The sequence below is a fragment of the Arachis stenosperma genome, chromosome 8, assembly GCF_014773155.1.
Source record: "Arachis stenosperma cultivar V10309 chromosome 8, arast.V10309.gnm1.PFL2, whole genome shotgun sequence".
NCBI classification, from domain to species: domain Eukaryota; kingdom Viridiplantae; phylum Streptophyta; class Magnoliopsida; order Fabales; family Fabaceae; genus Arachis; species Arachis stenosperma.
In genome coordinates this window covers 12,799,338-12,815,287 of record NC_080384.1, presented here as the reverse complement: position 1 = coordinate 12,815,287, position 15,950 = coordinate 12,799,338, and the positions used below count along the sequence as shown (strand labels likewise).

General features: G+C 37.8%; 1 non-coding gene across 1 annotated transcript; it reads left to right on the top strand.

Moving 5' to 3' along the window:
* The first annotated feature begins 387 nt into the window (after positions 1-387).
* LOC130946997 (small nucleolar RNA R71) lies at positions 388-495 on the top strand. The gene has a single exon (XR_009072412.1). It is a non-coding gene; the product is annotated as a small nucleolar RNA R71 (small nucleolar RNA).
* Positions 496-15,950: the final 15,455 nt, after the last annotated feature.

Here is a 15,950-nt window from a genome sequence, read left to right as displayed (position 1 = left end):
TAGGTAATTCACCTCTTCCATTGAAGGGTTCTCAGGATCATATGCTTCTTCTTCAGATGAAGCATCCTTAGTACTGCTTGGTGCATTTTGCATTCCAGACAGACTTTGAGAAATCAAATTGACTTGTTGAGTCAATATCTTGTTCTGAGCCAGAATGGCATTCAGAGCATCAATCTCAAGAACTCCTTTCTTCTGATTAGTCCCATTGTTCACAGGATTCCTTTCAGAAGTGTACATGAATTGGTTATTTGCAACCATTTCAATCAGTTCTTGAGCTTCTGTAGGCGTCTTCTTCAGATGAAGAGAGCCTCCAGCAGAGCTATCCAAAGACATCTTGGATAGTTCAGAGAGACCATCATAGAAAATACCTATGATGCTCCATTCAGAAAGCATGTCAGAAGGACATTTTCTGATCAATTGTTTGTATCTTTCCCAAGCTTCATAGAGGGATTCTCCATCCTTCTGTCTGAATGTTTGGACTTCCACTCTAAGCTTGCTCAATTTTTGAGGTGGAAAGAACTTTGCCAAGAAGGCATTGACTAGCTTTTCCCATGAGTCCAGGCTTTCTTTAGGTTGTGAGTCCAACCATGTCCTAGCTCTGTCTCTTACAGCAAAAGGGAATAGCATAAGTCTATAGACCTCAGGGTCTACCCCATTAGTCTTGACAGTGTCACAGATTTGCAAGAATTCAGCTAAAAACTGATGCGGATCTTCCAATGGAAGTCCATGAAACTTGCAATTCTGTTGCATTAGAGAAACTAATTGAGGCTTAAGCTCAAAGTTGTTTGCTCCAATGGCAGGGATAGAGATGCTTCTCCCATAGAAGTCGGGAGTAGGTGCAGTAAAGTCACCCAGCACCTTCCTTGCATTGTTTGCATTGTTGTTGTTTTCGGCTGCCATGGGTTCTTCCTCTTTGAAGATTTCTGTTAGGTCCTCTACAGAGAGTTGTGCCTTAGCTTCTCTTAGCTTTCGCTTCAAGGTCCTTTCAGGTTCAGGGTCAGCTTCAACAAGAATGCTTTTGTCTTTGTTCCTGCTCATATGAAAGAGAAGAGAACAAGAAAATGTGGAATCCTCTATGTCACAGTATAGAGATTCCTTGAGGTGTCAGAGGAAAAGAAAAATAGAAGACAGAAGTAGAAAATTCGAACTTATCAAGGAAGAAGGAGTTCGAATTTTTCATTAAGGAATAGTGTTAGTCCATAAATAGAAGGATGTTAGAAGAAAGGAAGTAATTTTCGAAAATTAAGTAAAAGACTTTGAAAACATTTTGAAAAACACTAATTGATTTTCGAAAATAAAAGTGGGAAAGAAATCAAGTGATTTTTGAAAAAGATTTTGAAATTAGAAGTCAAAAAGATTTGATTGAAAACTATTTTGAAAAATATGAGGTTAAGAAGATATGATTGGTTTTAAAAAAAATATGTGATTGAGAAGATATGATTTGAAAACAATTTTTAAAAAGATTTGATTTAAAAATTAATAACTTGGCTATCAAGAAAAGATATGATTCAAACATTAAACCTTTCTCAACAGAAAAGGCAACATACTTGAAATGTTCAATCAAATCATTAATTGTTAGCAAGTATCTTTGAAAAAGGAAAGAAATTGATTTTGAAAACATTTGATTGAAAAGATATGATTTGAAAAAGATTTGATTTTGAAAAACTTTTGAAAACTTGGAAAAAATTTGATTTGAAAACAAAATCCTCCCCCTTGTGCCATCCTGGCGTTAAACGCCCAGAATGGTGCACATTCTGGCGTTTAACGCCCAAAACTATACCCTTTTGGGCGTTAAACGCCCAACCAGGTACCCTGGCTGGCGTTTAAACGCCAGTCTGTCCTTCTTCACTGGGCGTTTTGAACGCCCAGCTTTTTCTGTGCAATTCCTCTGCTGTACGTTCTGAATCTTCAATTCTCTGTATTATTGACCTGAGAAGACACAAATTAAAAATATTTTTGGATTTTTAATAATCAAAATGCAACTAAAACCAAATAACAATGCATGCAAGACACCAAACTTAGCAGTTTGTATACTACTGACACTAATGAGAATGCATATGAGACACACAAAACACTCAAGTCAAGAGAATTTAAAGATTAGAGTAAGAAATCATCAATAACATCTTGAAGATCCTTAAGATACATGAATGAATGCATGCAATTGACACCAAACTTAAAATTAGACACTAGACTCAAACAAGAAACATAAAATATTTTTGGTTTTTATGATTTTGAAAATTTTTTTTTTGGATTTTTCGAAAATTAAGTGGAAAAGAAAATAAAGGTATCAAAATTCTTAATGAGAATTCGAGGAATCATGCAATGTTAGTCTAAAGCTTTAGTCTAAAGGAATTAGACATGGCTAGCCAAGCTTCAGCAGGACATTGCATTCAAGAGCTAAATTGATGAAAATCAATCAGCTTTGGTGATGATAAGAACATCACCTTGAAACACTAGAATTCATTCTTAAGAACTCTGAAGAAAAAATACCTAATCTAAGCAACAAGATGAACCGTCAGTTGTCCATACACAAAACAATCCCCGGCAACGGCGCCAAAAACTTGGTGCGCGAAATTGTGATCACTACACAACTTTGCACAACTAACCAGCAAGTGCACTGGGTCGTCCAAGTAATAAACCTTACGCGAGTAAGGGTCGATCCCACGGAGATTGTTGGTATGAAGCAAGCTATGGTCACCTTGTAAATCTTAGTCAGGCAGACTCAAATGGGTATAGTGATATACGAATAAAGCATAAAGATAAAGATAGAGGTACTTACGTAATTCATTGGTAGGAACTTCAGATAAGCGTATGAAGATGCCTTCCCTTCCGTCTCTCTGCTTTCCTACTGTCTTCATCCAATCCTTCTTACTCCTTTCCATGGCAAGCTTATGCAAGGGTTTCACCGTTGTCAGTGGCTACCTCCCATCCTCTCAGTGAAAATGTTCCTATGCTCTGTCACAGCATATGGCTAATCAGCTGTCGGTTCTCGGTCAGGCCGGAATAGAATCCAGTGATTCTTTTGCGTCTGTCACTAACGCCCCGCCTGCTAGGAGTTTGAAGCACGTCACAGTCATTCAATCATTGAATCCTACTCAGAATACCACAGACAAGGTTAGACCTTCCGGATTCTCTTGAATGCCGCCATCAGTTCTTGCCTATACCACGAAGATTCTGATCTCACGGAATGGCCGGCTCGTTTGTCAGGCGAGCACTCGGTTGTCAGGCGATCAACCATGCATCGTGTATCAGGAATCCAAGAGATATTCACTAGAGCCTTGATTGCTTGTAGAACAAAAGTGGTTGTCAGTCACCTTGTTCATAGGTGAGAATGATGATGAGTGTCACAGATCATCACATTCATCAAGTTGAAGAACAAGTGATATCTTGGACAAAGAACAAGCGGAATTGAATAGAAGAACAATAGTAATTGCATTAATACTCGAGGTACAGCAGAGCTCCACACCTTAATCTATGGTGTGTAGAAACTCCACCGTTGAAAATACATAAGAACAAGGTCTAGGCATGGCCGAATGGCCAGCCTCCCAATGATCTAAGAACTAGATGTCCAAAGATGATCAAAGGATCTAAAAATAATCCAAAGATGAAAATACAATAGTAAAAGGTCCTACTTATAGAAAACTAGTAGCCTAAGGTTTACAAAGATGAGTAAATGACATAAAAATCCACTTCCGGGCCCACTTGGTGTGTGCTTGGGCTGAGCAATGAAGCATTTTCGTGTAGAGACTCTTCTTGGAGCAAACGCCAGCTTTTATGCCAGTTTGGGCGTTTAACTCCCATTTAGGTGCCAGTTCCGGCGTTTAACGCTGGAATTTCTGAGGGTGACTTTGAACGCCGGTTTGGGCCATCAAATCTTGGGCAAAGTATGGACTATCATATATTGCTGGAAAGCCCAGGATGTCTACTTTCCAACGCCGTTGAGAGCGCACCAATTGGGCTTCTGTAGCTCTAGAAAATCCACTTCGAGTGCAGGGAGGTCAGAATCCAACAGCATCTGCAGTCCTTTTCAGTCTCTGGATCAGATTTTTGCTCAGGTCCCTCAATTTCAGCCAGAAAATACCTGAAATCACAGAAAAACACACAAACTCATAGTAAAGTCCAGAAAAGTGAATTTTAACTAAAAACTAATAAAAATATACTAAAAACTAACTAGATCATACTAAAAACATACTAAAAACAATGCCAAAAAGGGTACAAATTATCCGCTCATCAGCTACCTCCCATCCTCTCAGTGAAAATGGTCCAGATGCTCTGTCACAGCACGGCTAATCAGCTGTTGGTTCTCGATCATGTTGGAATAGGATCCATTGATCCTTTTGCGTTTGTCATCACGCCCAGCAATCGCAAGTTTGAGGCTCGTCACAGCCATTCAATCCTTGAATCCTACTCAGAATACCACAGACAAGGTTTAGACTTTCCGGATCCTCAAGAGTGGCCGCCATCAATTCTAGCTTATACCACGAAGATTCTGTTGGAGAATTTAAGAGAAGCTCATTCAGTCTGATGTAGAATGGAGGTGGTTGTCAGGCACACGTTCATGGATCTGAGGAAGGTGATGAGTGTCACGGATCATCACCTTCTTCATGTTTAAGCGCGAATGAACATCTTAGATAGGAACAAGCGTGTTTAAATGGAAAACAAAGGTAATTGTATTAATTCATCGAGACGCTGCAGAGCTCCTCACCCCCAACAACGGAGTTTAGAGACTCATGCTGCCAAAAGGTACAAATTTCAGATCTAAAATGTTATGAGGTGCAAAGTAAATCTCTAAAAGTTGTTTAAATAGTAAACTAGTAACCTAGGTTTACAGAAAATGAGTAAACTATGATAGATAGTGCAGAAATCCACTTCTGGGGCCCACTTGGTGTGTGCTGGGGCTGAGACTTAAGCTTCTCACATGCCTGGGGCTGTTTTGGGCGTTCAACGCCAGGTTGTAACCTGTTTCTGGCGTTGAACTCCAGCTTGTAACCTGTTTCTGGCGCTGGACGCCAGACAGCAGCATGATACTGGCGTTGAACGCCAGTTTACGTCGTCTATCTTCGCGCAAAGTATGGACTATTATATATTGCTGGAAAGCCTTGGATGTCTACTTTCCAACGTCGTTGAGAGCGCGCCAATTGGACTTCTGTAGCTCCAGAAAATCCATTTTGAGTGCAGGGAGGTCAGAATCCAACAGCATCAACAGTCCTTTTTCAGCCTAACTCAGATTTTTGCTCAGCTCCCTCAATTTCAGTCAGAAAATACCTGAAATCACAGAAAAACACACAAACTCATAGTAAAGTCCAGAAATATGATTTTTGCCTAAAAACTAATAATATTCTACTAAAAACTAATTAAAACATGCTAAAATCTACATGAAATTACCCCCAAAAAGCGTATAAAATATCCGCTCATCACAACACCAAACTTAAACTGTTGCTTGTCCCCAAGCAACTAGATGAATAAAATAGGATAAAAAGAATTTAAGGAGTAATAAAATCTCCGAGTTTTAAGTGAAGCTCAGATTCTAATTTAGATGAGCGGGGCTAGTAGCTTTTTGTTTCTGAACAGTTTTGGCATCTCCCTTTATCCTTTGAAATTCAGTATGATTGGCATCCATAGGAACTCAGAATTCAGATAGTATTATTGATTCTCCTAGTGTAGTATGTTGATTCTTGAACACAGTTACTTTATGAGTCTTGGCCGTGGCCCTAAGCACTTTGTTTTCCAGTATTACCACCGGATACATAAATGCCACAGACACATGACTGGGTGAACCTTTTCAGATTGTGACTCAGCTTTGCTAAAGTCCCCAGTTAGAGGTGTCCAGAGCTCTTAAGCACACTCTTTTTGCTTTGGATCACGACTTTAACCACTCAGTCTCAAGCTTTTTACTTGGACCTGCATGCCACAAGCACATGGTTAGGGACAGCTTGATTTAGCCGCTTAGGCCTGGATTTACTTCCTTGGGCCCTCCTATCCATTAATGCTCAAAGCCTTGGATCCTTTTTACCCTTGCCTTTTGGTTTTAAGGGCTATTGGCTTTTTCTGCTTACTTTTTCTTTCTCTCTTTTTTTTTCTTCTTTTTTTTTTTTACTTTTTCTTGCTTCAAGAATCAATTTCATGATTTTTCAGATCATCAATAACATTTCTCTTGTTCATCATTCTTTCAAGAGCCAACAATTTTAACATTCATAAAATTCAATATCAAAAATATGCACTGTTCAAGCATTCATTCAGAAGACAAAAAGTATTGCCACCACATATAAATAATTAGAATTTTCCTTATTAAGAACTCGAAAAAAATTAAATTGCCTCTTTATTCTACAAATCTACTATTTTATTCATGTTTGATGATGATGAGAAAAATAAATTATAACTTGATTGGAAATAAAACCAAAATAGACATGCTAATTACTACTACTCCTATATAACTTCCAAGGTAAATTTCTATAATAATACTATCACAGAGTTAAAGCTTAAAATTAGAACTTAACAACCTGTATTTTGGGAAGTGGATGTTCCTCTAGTCTGTGGGGTGCTTGGTCCTTCAAGGAATAGCTTCTGACGCTTTAGTTCCTTCAGTTCACATCCTTGCTCTTCCTGTTCCCTTAGGTGCCATGATCTTGATGAGTTTTAGCTCAGTGATCATGGCAAATCACACCAAACTTAGAGGTTTGCTTGTCCTCAAGCAAAAGAAAGGAAAGGAGAGGAATAGAGGGAGAGGCAATTTCGAAATCCAAAAGATATGATGAGTTGAAAAAGATTTGAAAAAAGATTTGGATTGGAAAAAGATTTGTGTTTATGAATTAAGATACATTTGATATTTTTGAAAAAGGGATTTTAGAAATTAGGGTTTTTAGAAATTAGGATTAAAATTTTTGGAATTGAAGGATGATATTTTGAAACATGTTTATGCAAGAAATCATGAATTGAAACATAAAAATTAGAAAATTTGTGAAGAAAAACGAATTTTACCTCCTCCCCACCATTCTGGCGTTAAACGCCCAACTGCTGCATGTTTTGGGCGTTTAACGCCCAATTGTTGCTTCTCCTGGGCGTTCAACGCCCAGCTGTTGCTTCAACGCCATGAAGTCCTTTGTCACTGGGCATTTTTCTGAACGCCCAGGACGCTGTAATTCTGGCGTTAAACGCCCAGAAGGAGCTTCTTTCTGGCGTTCAACGCTCAGAAGATGCTCCTTTCTGGCGTTCAACGCCCAGATGGCTATCCTTACTGGCGTTGAACGCCCAGTAGATGCTTCTTTTGGGCGTTCAACGCCCAAAACGTTTCTTACTGGCTTTTTCACGCCAGTGAGCTTCCAAATTCCCCTGTAACTCTGTGAATTCAAGCAATTGCTATTTTACCTTTTGAAGATACTTTGACACATACCTGTAAAAATTAACAAAAACAAAAGAAATTAAATTTTGTAAATGGCTGGGTTGCCTCCCAGCAAGCGCTTCTTTATTGTCTTTAGCTGGACTATTACTGAGCTCTAATCAAGTCTCAGTTTTGAGCATTCTTGCTCAAAATTGCTTTCAAGATAGTGTTTAACTCTCTGTCCATTAACAATGTCTGCAATGTCTGCAAACCATGGCACTTCCTGGATGGTGAAGAGTTGCTCATCTGGAAAGTTTTCAGAGATTTCAGTAAGAGGGAGGGATGCCCCTTCTACTGGTTCTATTCGAGACAGGTGGTCTGCTACCTGATTCTCTGTCCCTTTTCTGTCTCTTATTTCTATATCAAACTCTTGCAGAAGCAACACCCATCTTATGAGTCTGGGTTTTGAATCCTGCTTTGTGAGTAGATACCTAAGAGCAGCATGGTCAATGTACACAATCACTTTTGATCCTACTAAATAGGATCTAAACTTGTCAATGGCGTAAACCACTGCAAGTAACTCTTTTTCTGTGGTTGTGTAGTTCTTCTGTGCATCATTTAGAACACGACTGGCATAGTAAATGATGTGCAGAAGCTTGTCATGCCTTTGTCCCAACACTGCACCAATGGCATGGTCACTGGCATCACACATTAGTTCAAATGGTAATGTCCAGTCTGGTGCAGAGATGATTGGTGCTGTGACCAATTTAGCTTTCAGAGTCTCAAATGCCTGCAGACACTCCTTATCAAAGACAAATGGTGTGTCAGCAGCTAGCAGGTTGCTCAGAGGTTTGGCAATTTTTGAAAAATCCTTTATAAACCTCCTATAGAATCCTGCATGCCCCAGAAAGCTTCTGATTGCCTTAACATTGGCAGGTGGTGGTAATTTTTCAATTACCTCTACCTTAGCTTGATCCACCTCTATTTCCTTGTTCGAAATTTTGTGCCCAAGGACAATTCCTTCAGTCACCATAAAGTGACACTTCTCCCAGTTTAAAACCAGGTTAGTCTCTTGGCATCTCTTTAGAACAAGTGCTAGATGGTCAAGACAGGAGCTGAATGAGTCTCCAAATACTGAAAAGTCATCCATGAAGACTTCCAGAAATTTTTCCACCATATCAGAGAAAATTGAGAGCATGCACCTCTAAAAGGTTGCAGATGCATTGCACAGGCCAAATGGCATCCTTCTTTATGCAAATACTCCGGATGGACATGTGAGTGCCGTTTTCTCTTGATCCTGGGGATCTACTGCAATTTGATTATAGCCTGAATATCCATCCAGGAAGCAGTAGTATTCATGACCTGCTAGTCTTTCTAGCATCTGGTCTATGAATGGTAAAGGAAAATGATCCTTTCTGGTGGCTGTATTGAGCCTTCTATAATCAATACACATACGCCACCCTGTAACTGTTCTTGTAGGAACCAGTTCATTTTTTTCATTATGAACCACTGTCATGCCTCCCTTCTTAGGAACGACTTGGACAGGGCTTACCCAGGGGCTGTCAGAAATAGGATAAATAATCCCAACCTCTAGTAATTTAGTGACCTCCTTCTGCACCACTTCCTTCATGGCTGGATTCAGCCGCCTTTGTGGTTGGACCGCTGGCTTGGCGTCACCCTCCAATAGGATCTTGTGCATGCATCTGGCTAGGCTAATGCCCTTAAGATCACTGATGGACCACCCAAGAGCTGTCTTGTGTGTCCTTAGCACTTGAATTAGTGCTTCCTCTTCCTGTGGCTCTAAGGTAGAGCTTATGATTACAGGAAAGGTATCACCTTCTCCCAGAAATGCATATTTCAGGGATGGTGGTAATGGTTTGAGCTCGGGTTTGGGAGGTTTCTCCTCTTCGTGAAGGATTTTCAGAGGTTTTATTATTCTCTCTGATTCCTCCAAATCAGGCTGAACATCTTTAAAGATGTCCTCCAGCTCTGATTCGAGACTCTCAGCCATATTGACCTCTCTTACTAGAGAGTCAATGATATCAACACTCATGCAGTCATTTGGGGTGTCTGGATGTTGCATGGCTTTGACAACATTCAACTTGAACTCCTCCTCATTGACTCTCAGGGTTACTTCCCCTTTTTGGACGTCAATGAGGGTTCGGCCAATTGCTAGGAAAGGTCTTCCTAGAATGAGAGTTGCACTCTTGTGCTCCTCCATTTTCAGCACCACAAAGTCAGTAGGAAAGGCAAATGGCCCAACCTTGACAATCATGTCTTCAATCACGCCTGATGGGTATTTAATGGAGCCATCAGCAAGTTGAAGACATATCCGGGTTGGTTTGACTTCTTCAGTCAAACCGAGCTTTGTGATAATAGATGCAGGTATTAGGTTGATACTTGCCCCAAGATCACATAGAGCTTGCTTGGTACAATTACCCTCTAATGTGCATGGTATCATAAAGCTCCCGGGATCTTTAAGCTTCTTAGGTAAGCTTTTCAGAATGACTGCACTGCATTCTTCAGTGAGGTAAACTTTTTCAGTTTCCCTCCAATCCTTCTTATGACTTAAGATCTCTTTCATGAACTTAGCATAAGAGGGTATTTGCTCAAGTGCTTCTGCAAACGGAATCTTTATTTCAAGAGTCCTGAGATAGTCTACAAAGTGGGCAAATTGCTTATCCTGTTCTGCTTGGCGGAGTTTTTGAGGATAAGGCATTTTGGCTTTGTATTCCTCAACCTTAGTTGCTGCAGGTTTATTACCTACAGAAGTGGGTTGGGAAGCCTTTTTAGAAGGGTTGTTATCAGCACTTGTATGTAACTGATCACCCACTGGCGTTTGAATGCCAGGAGTGGAAGCTGGAGTGGCATTAGACGCCAACTCCTTATCCGTTGCTGGCGTCTGAACACCAGAACTGTGCTCCCTTTGGGCGTTCAACGCCAAATCCTTGCTTGTTTCTGGCGTTGAACGCCAGGAATGAGCATGGTTTGGGTGTTCAGCGCCAGCATTATTCCTCTCTGGGCTCTGATTGTCCTCAGAGGGATTTTGAGTAGCCATTTATTCATTTCTTGGCTTCCTGCTGCTTTGAAGTGAGGTATTTAATGTTTTCCCACTTCTTAATTGAACTGCTTGGCATTCTTCTGTTATTTGTTTTGACAATTGCTTTTCTGTTTGTTTTAACTGTACTTCCATATTCTTGTTAGCCATTCTTGTTTCTTGTAGTATTTCCTTGAATTCGGCTAGCTGCTGAGTTAGAAAATCCAGCTGCTGATTGAATTCATTAGCCTGATCTACAGAACTGGGTTCAGCAGTTACTGTTTTAGCTTCTTCTTTCATGGAAGATTCACTGCTTAGGTACAGATGATGATTTCTGGCAACTGTATCAATAAGCTCTTGAGCTTCTTCAATTGTTTTTCTCGTATGTATAGATCCACCAGCTGAGTGATCTAGAGAAATCTGAGCTTTTTCTGTAAGCCCATAGTAGAAGATGTCTAATTGCACCCACTCTGAAAACATTTTAGAGGGGCATTTTCTTAGCATCTCTCTGTATCTCTCCCAGACATCATAAAGGGATTCATTATCTCCTTGTTTGAAGCCTTGGATGCTTAGCCTCAACTGTGTCATCCGTTTTGGAGGAAAATATTGATTCAGGAATTTTTCTGATAGCTGTTTCCATGTCCTTATGCTGTTCTTAGGTTGGTTATTCAACCACCTCTTAGCTTGATCTTTTACAGCGAATGGAAACAGTAATAGTCTGTAGATATCCTGATCTACTTCTTTATCATGTACTGTGTCAGTAATTTGTAAAAATTGTGCCAGAAACTCTGTAGGTTCTTCCTGTGGAAGACCAGAATACTGGCAACTTTGCTGCACCATGATAATGAGTTGAGGATTCAACTCAAAACTACTAACTCCAATGGAGGGTATACATATACTACTCCCATATGAAGCAGTAGTGGGGTTAGCATATGACCCCAGAGTCCTTCTGGACTGTTCATTTTCGCTTATGTCCATGTTGGAGTAAACGGGTAATGTGGATTTAAATTTTTAGTTTATAAATAAATAAAAAAAATTCGAAATAAAATAAAAACCAAAATAAAAATAAAAAAATTTAATAAGAATTTGAAAATATTTTATGAAGATTTTTGAAAAAGTGAGGAGAGAGAAAGTGGTTAGGATATTTTTGAAAAAGATAAAAAAAATTTTTAAACTTAAAAAGATAAGAACTGAAAAATTTTAAAATTGAAATCTGAATTTTTATAAAAAAATTTCGAAAAAATAGTTCAAAATTAGTTAGAAAAGATATTTTTTTGAATTTTGAATTTTATGATGAAAGAGAAAAACACACAGAAGACACAAGACTTAAAATTTTTAGATCTAATGCTCTTTATTTTCGAAAATTTTAGAGGGAAAACACCAAGGAACACCAAACTTAAAAATTTTAAGATCAAAACACAAGGAAGACCCAAGAACACTTTGAAGATTCACAAGAACACAAGAACAAAAGAAAGAACACCAAACTTAAAATTTTTAGAAAACTTCAATAAAATTTTCGAAAATTACAGAAAGATTAACAAGAAAACACCAAACTTAAAGTTTGGCACAAGATTCAATCAAAGAAAAATTATTTTTGAAAAAGATTTTAAAAAAGATACCCAATTATCAAGAACATAAACTAATGCTCTAGCCAATTGGGCAGTAACTTTAATGTTGATTTTAAAGATGTATTATATTTATGGATAAAAGTATAAATTTTTGAAAACTAATGTTTTGAAAAAGTACAAGAAAAACACGAAAATACACAGAACAAGAAAAACTAAAGATCAAACAAGAAAAATAAACAAGAACAACTTGAAGATCAAGGAAGAACAAAGAACACTAATACGAAAAATTTAAAGGAAAATATAAAATATTCAATTGACACCAAACTTATAACAAGACACTAGACTAAAAGAAAAATTAAAAATGATAAAGAAAAATAATATTTTTTAAAAAAAAAAATTTTTTGAAAAGGGAATAAAGGACTCAGATTTAATGACTCTATAGCATCAATACTATATTCCTAATCTAAGCAACAAAATAAACCTTTAGTTTGTTCAAACTCGAACAATCCCCGGCAACGGAGCCAAAAACTTGGTGCACGAATTTGCAATCCGTACAACTAACCAGCAAGTGCACTGGGTCGTCCAAGTAATACCTTACGTGAGTAAGGGTCGATCCCACGGAGATTATTGGTTTGAAGCAAGCTATGTTTATTTTATTAATCTTAGTCAGGATGCCAATGAGATTATTTGGATTTAATTGTAAGAAGTAAAAGTGTTTGGAATAAGTAATTGTTACTTTATTAATGGAGAATATGTTGGGGTTTTGGAGATGCTTTGTCCTCTGAACTTCAACTCTTCCTTGAAGTCCTTTTCCACACGCAAGGCTCCTTCCATGGCAAGCTGTATGTAGGGTGTCACCATTGTCAGTGGCTACCTCCCATCCTCTCAGTGAAAATGGTCCAGATGCTCTGTCACAGCACGGCTAATCAGCTGTTGGTTCTCGATCATGTTGGAATAGGATCCATTGATCCTTTTGCGTTTGTCATCACGCCCAGTAATCGCGAGTTTGAGGCTCGTCACAGCCATTCAATCCTTGAATCCTACTCGGAATACCACAGACAAGGTTTAGACTTTCCGGATCCTCAAGAGTGGCCGCCATCAATTCTAGCTTATACCACGAAGATTCTGTTGGGGAATTTAAGAGAAGCTCATTCAGTCTGATGTAGAACGGAGGTGGTTGTCAGGCACACGTTCATGGATCTGAGGAAGGTGATGAGTGTCACGGATCATCACCTTCTTCATGTTTAAGCGCGAATGAACATCTTAGATAGGAACAAGCGTGTTTAAATGGAAAACAAAGGTAATTGTATTAATTCATCGAGACGCTGCAGAGCTCCTCACCCCCAACAACGGAGTTTAGAGACTCATGCTGTCAAAAGGTACAAATTTCAGATCTAAAATGTTATGAGGTGCAAAGTAAATCTCTAAAAGTTGTTTAAATAGTAAACTAGTAACCTAGGTTTACAGAAAATGAGTAAACTATGATAGATAGTGCAGAAATCCACTTCTGGGGCCCACTTGGTGTGTGCTGGGGCTGAGACTTAAGCTTCTCACATGCCTGGGGCTATTTTGGGCGTTCAACGCCAGGTTGTAACCTGTTTCTGGCGTTGAACTCCAGCTTGTAACCTGTTTCTGGCGCTGGACGCCAGACAGCAGCATGATACTGGCGTTGAACGCCAGTTTACGTCGTCTATCTTCGCGCAAAGTATGGACTATTATATATTGCTGGAAAGCTCTGGATGTCTACTTTCCAACGCCGTTGAGAGCGTACCAATTAGACTTCTGTAGCTCCAGAAAATTTATTTCGAGTGTAGGGAGGTCAGAATCCAGCAGCATCAGCAGTCCTTTTTCAGCCTAACTCAGATTTTTGCTCAGCTCCCTCAATTTCAGTCAGAAAATACCTGAAATCATAGAAAAACACACAAACTCATAGTAAAGTCCAGAAATATGATTTTTGCCTAAAAACTAATAATATTCTACTAAAAACTAATTAAAACATGCTAAAATCTACATGAAATTACCCCCAAAAAGCGTATAAAATATCCGCTCATCACTTGTACATGCAGCAACCCATTGGCCAGCGGCAAACCCTTAAATGGAGCTCAGTACTGCGGCGGATTAGTCTTTGACCTGTCGGGTTGAGGGATACCGTGGGAAACAAAAAAAAAATTTACTATTAACAAAATTATGAGATATTTTAAATTTATTATATTTTATTATAAATAATTTTGTATATTTTAGATACTTTAAAAGATTAAAAATTCTTATAAATATTAAATATGACATATTCATATAAATATTTTTATTAAAAAATGATTTTTTTAAATAATATTTTTATTTTTTGTAAAAAAATAAGCATTTTAACAGATTTTAGGTCAGGCCAGGATGAAGAACAGGCCAAAGCTAGTACTTTATAAAGAGCTTATAGTAGGTTGCAGGCCAGACTCAAGCCAATTAACTATATGATAGGCCAGGCCTGTTAAGAACAAAGCCTGGCCTGACTTGACCTGTTTCCGCCCACACCACCCATTGCCCCCAAATTCAAAGTACCCTCAGAATCACCCTCATCCATTGCACCTATCTTTGTGTTTCTATTAAGAGGGATCTAAAGTGTGGTGTTGTGTTTCTTTTTCTTTTTCTATTTCTCTTCAATTTGTTAATGTTAGTGATTATTAATGTTGTTTGTTGGGGAAGGAAAACATTGGTAGAGGGAAGATGGTGATGGTGATAGTGAGAAAGAGAAGGATCAAATAATAAAAAGTCCATTTATAAATGGCGGTGGAAATGTGTGGGTATTGGTGGGTTGTGAATGTTGTTGTTTGTTGTCGGAGGGAGGGTGTTGGTAGAGGGAAAGTGGTGATGGCGATAGTAAGAGGAAGAAGAAGAGACATGTGGTGAGGTTTGGGTGTCATGTCATCACTCCGGTGACGGAGTTGGATAAAAGGGTTAATTTGAGACACACCTTAAAATTTCAGGGTATAAATTGAATCAATTAAAAGTTAGAGGATCAAATTGAGCTAGTAATCAAAATTTGAGAGTTCTTTTAAGTATTAACTCGTGAAGTTCATCCGGAATGCAGCTCTATAAAATTATAAAAGTTATTCCGGTGTTAGACAAACTCATTCTAAAAAAACGCATTTATCAAATTAAAGTTAGAATATTAAATTTGGAGAAATAATAATTTTTTATTTTATTTAAAAAAATCATTGTAGAGTGGATGTGATGATTGAAAGAAAAAAAAAATTTACCTCATATTTTACCAAGAAGTTATTCAATTATTCGTCTCGCACATGATTACTGAACTAACATTTTATAATGTTCGAGGATATTAACAGGTATTTAATGTTCTTATTAATCTATTTTTTTAATAAAATTATGAGTAATAATAATGATAATAACAAATTTGATATTAGTCAAGATGGTAGTATATTCCTAGCACAATCAGTTCTTTTAATCAATTCATCTTATACAAAAAAAAAAAAAAAAAAAAGCTAATTCAAATATTCAATGCACGATATTTTAATGGATAAATCATAAATAAGATACTGTTTAGTCTCAAATCAATTTTTCAAAAAGATCATTGAATTCGTTTATATCTAAAAGTTAGTCATTACTTATTAGAAAACACGTCTAATGTGTAAAATTATGAAGTTGACTATACATGAAATATCAATGTTATATTAGTATAAAGCCGAATTTCTAATAATTTTATTATACAAAAACATAATAAACTGAACAAAAATAGGCTAATAATAATAGCCAATTTTAGAGCCATGTTTGGAGTCACCTAGGCTGTCATTTCTAATAATAATAATAATAATAATTTAAGATTAAAATGTTAACTAAAAGTTATGTTTGCAGTTTAAAAGCTTCACGTAAAAGAAAACCACAAACAAAAAGCATAAGCTATGTAGTTGCCAGTGACAACAAAACATAACATACGTTGCACCTTACTCCTCCTACTTAGAATTGAGATCCGACACCATATAAAAAGGGATCTGTCTCTCAAAATTAAAACTTTGATTTA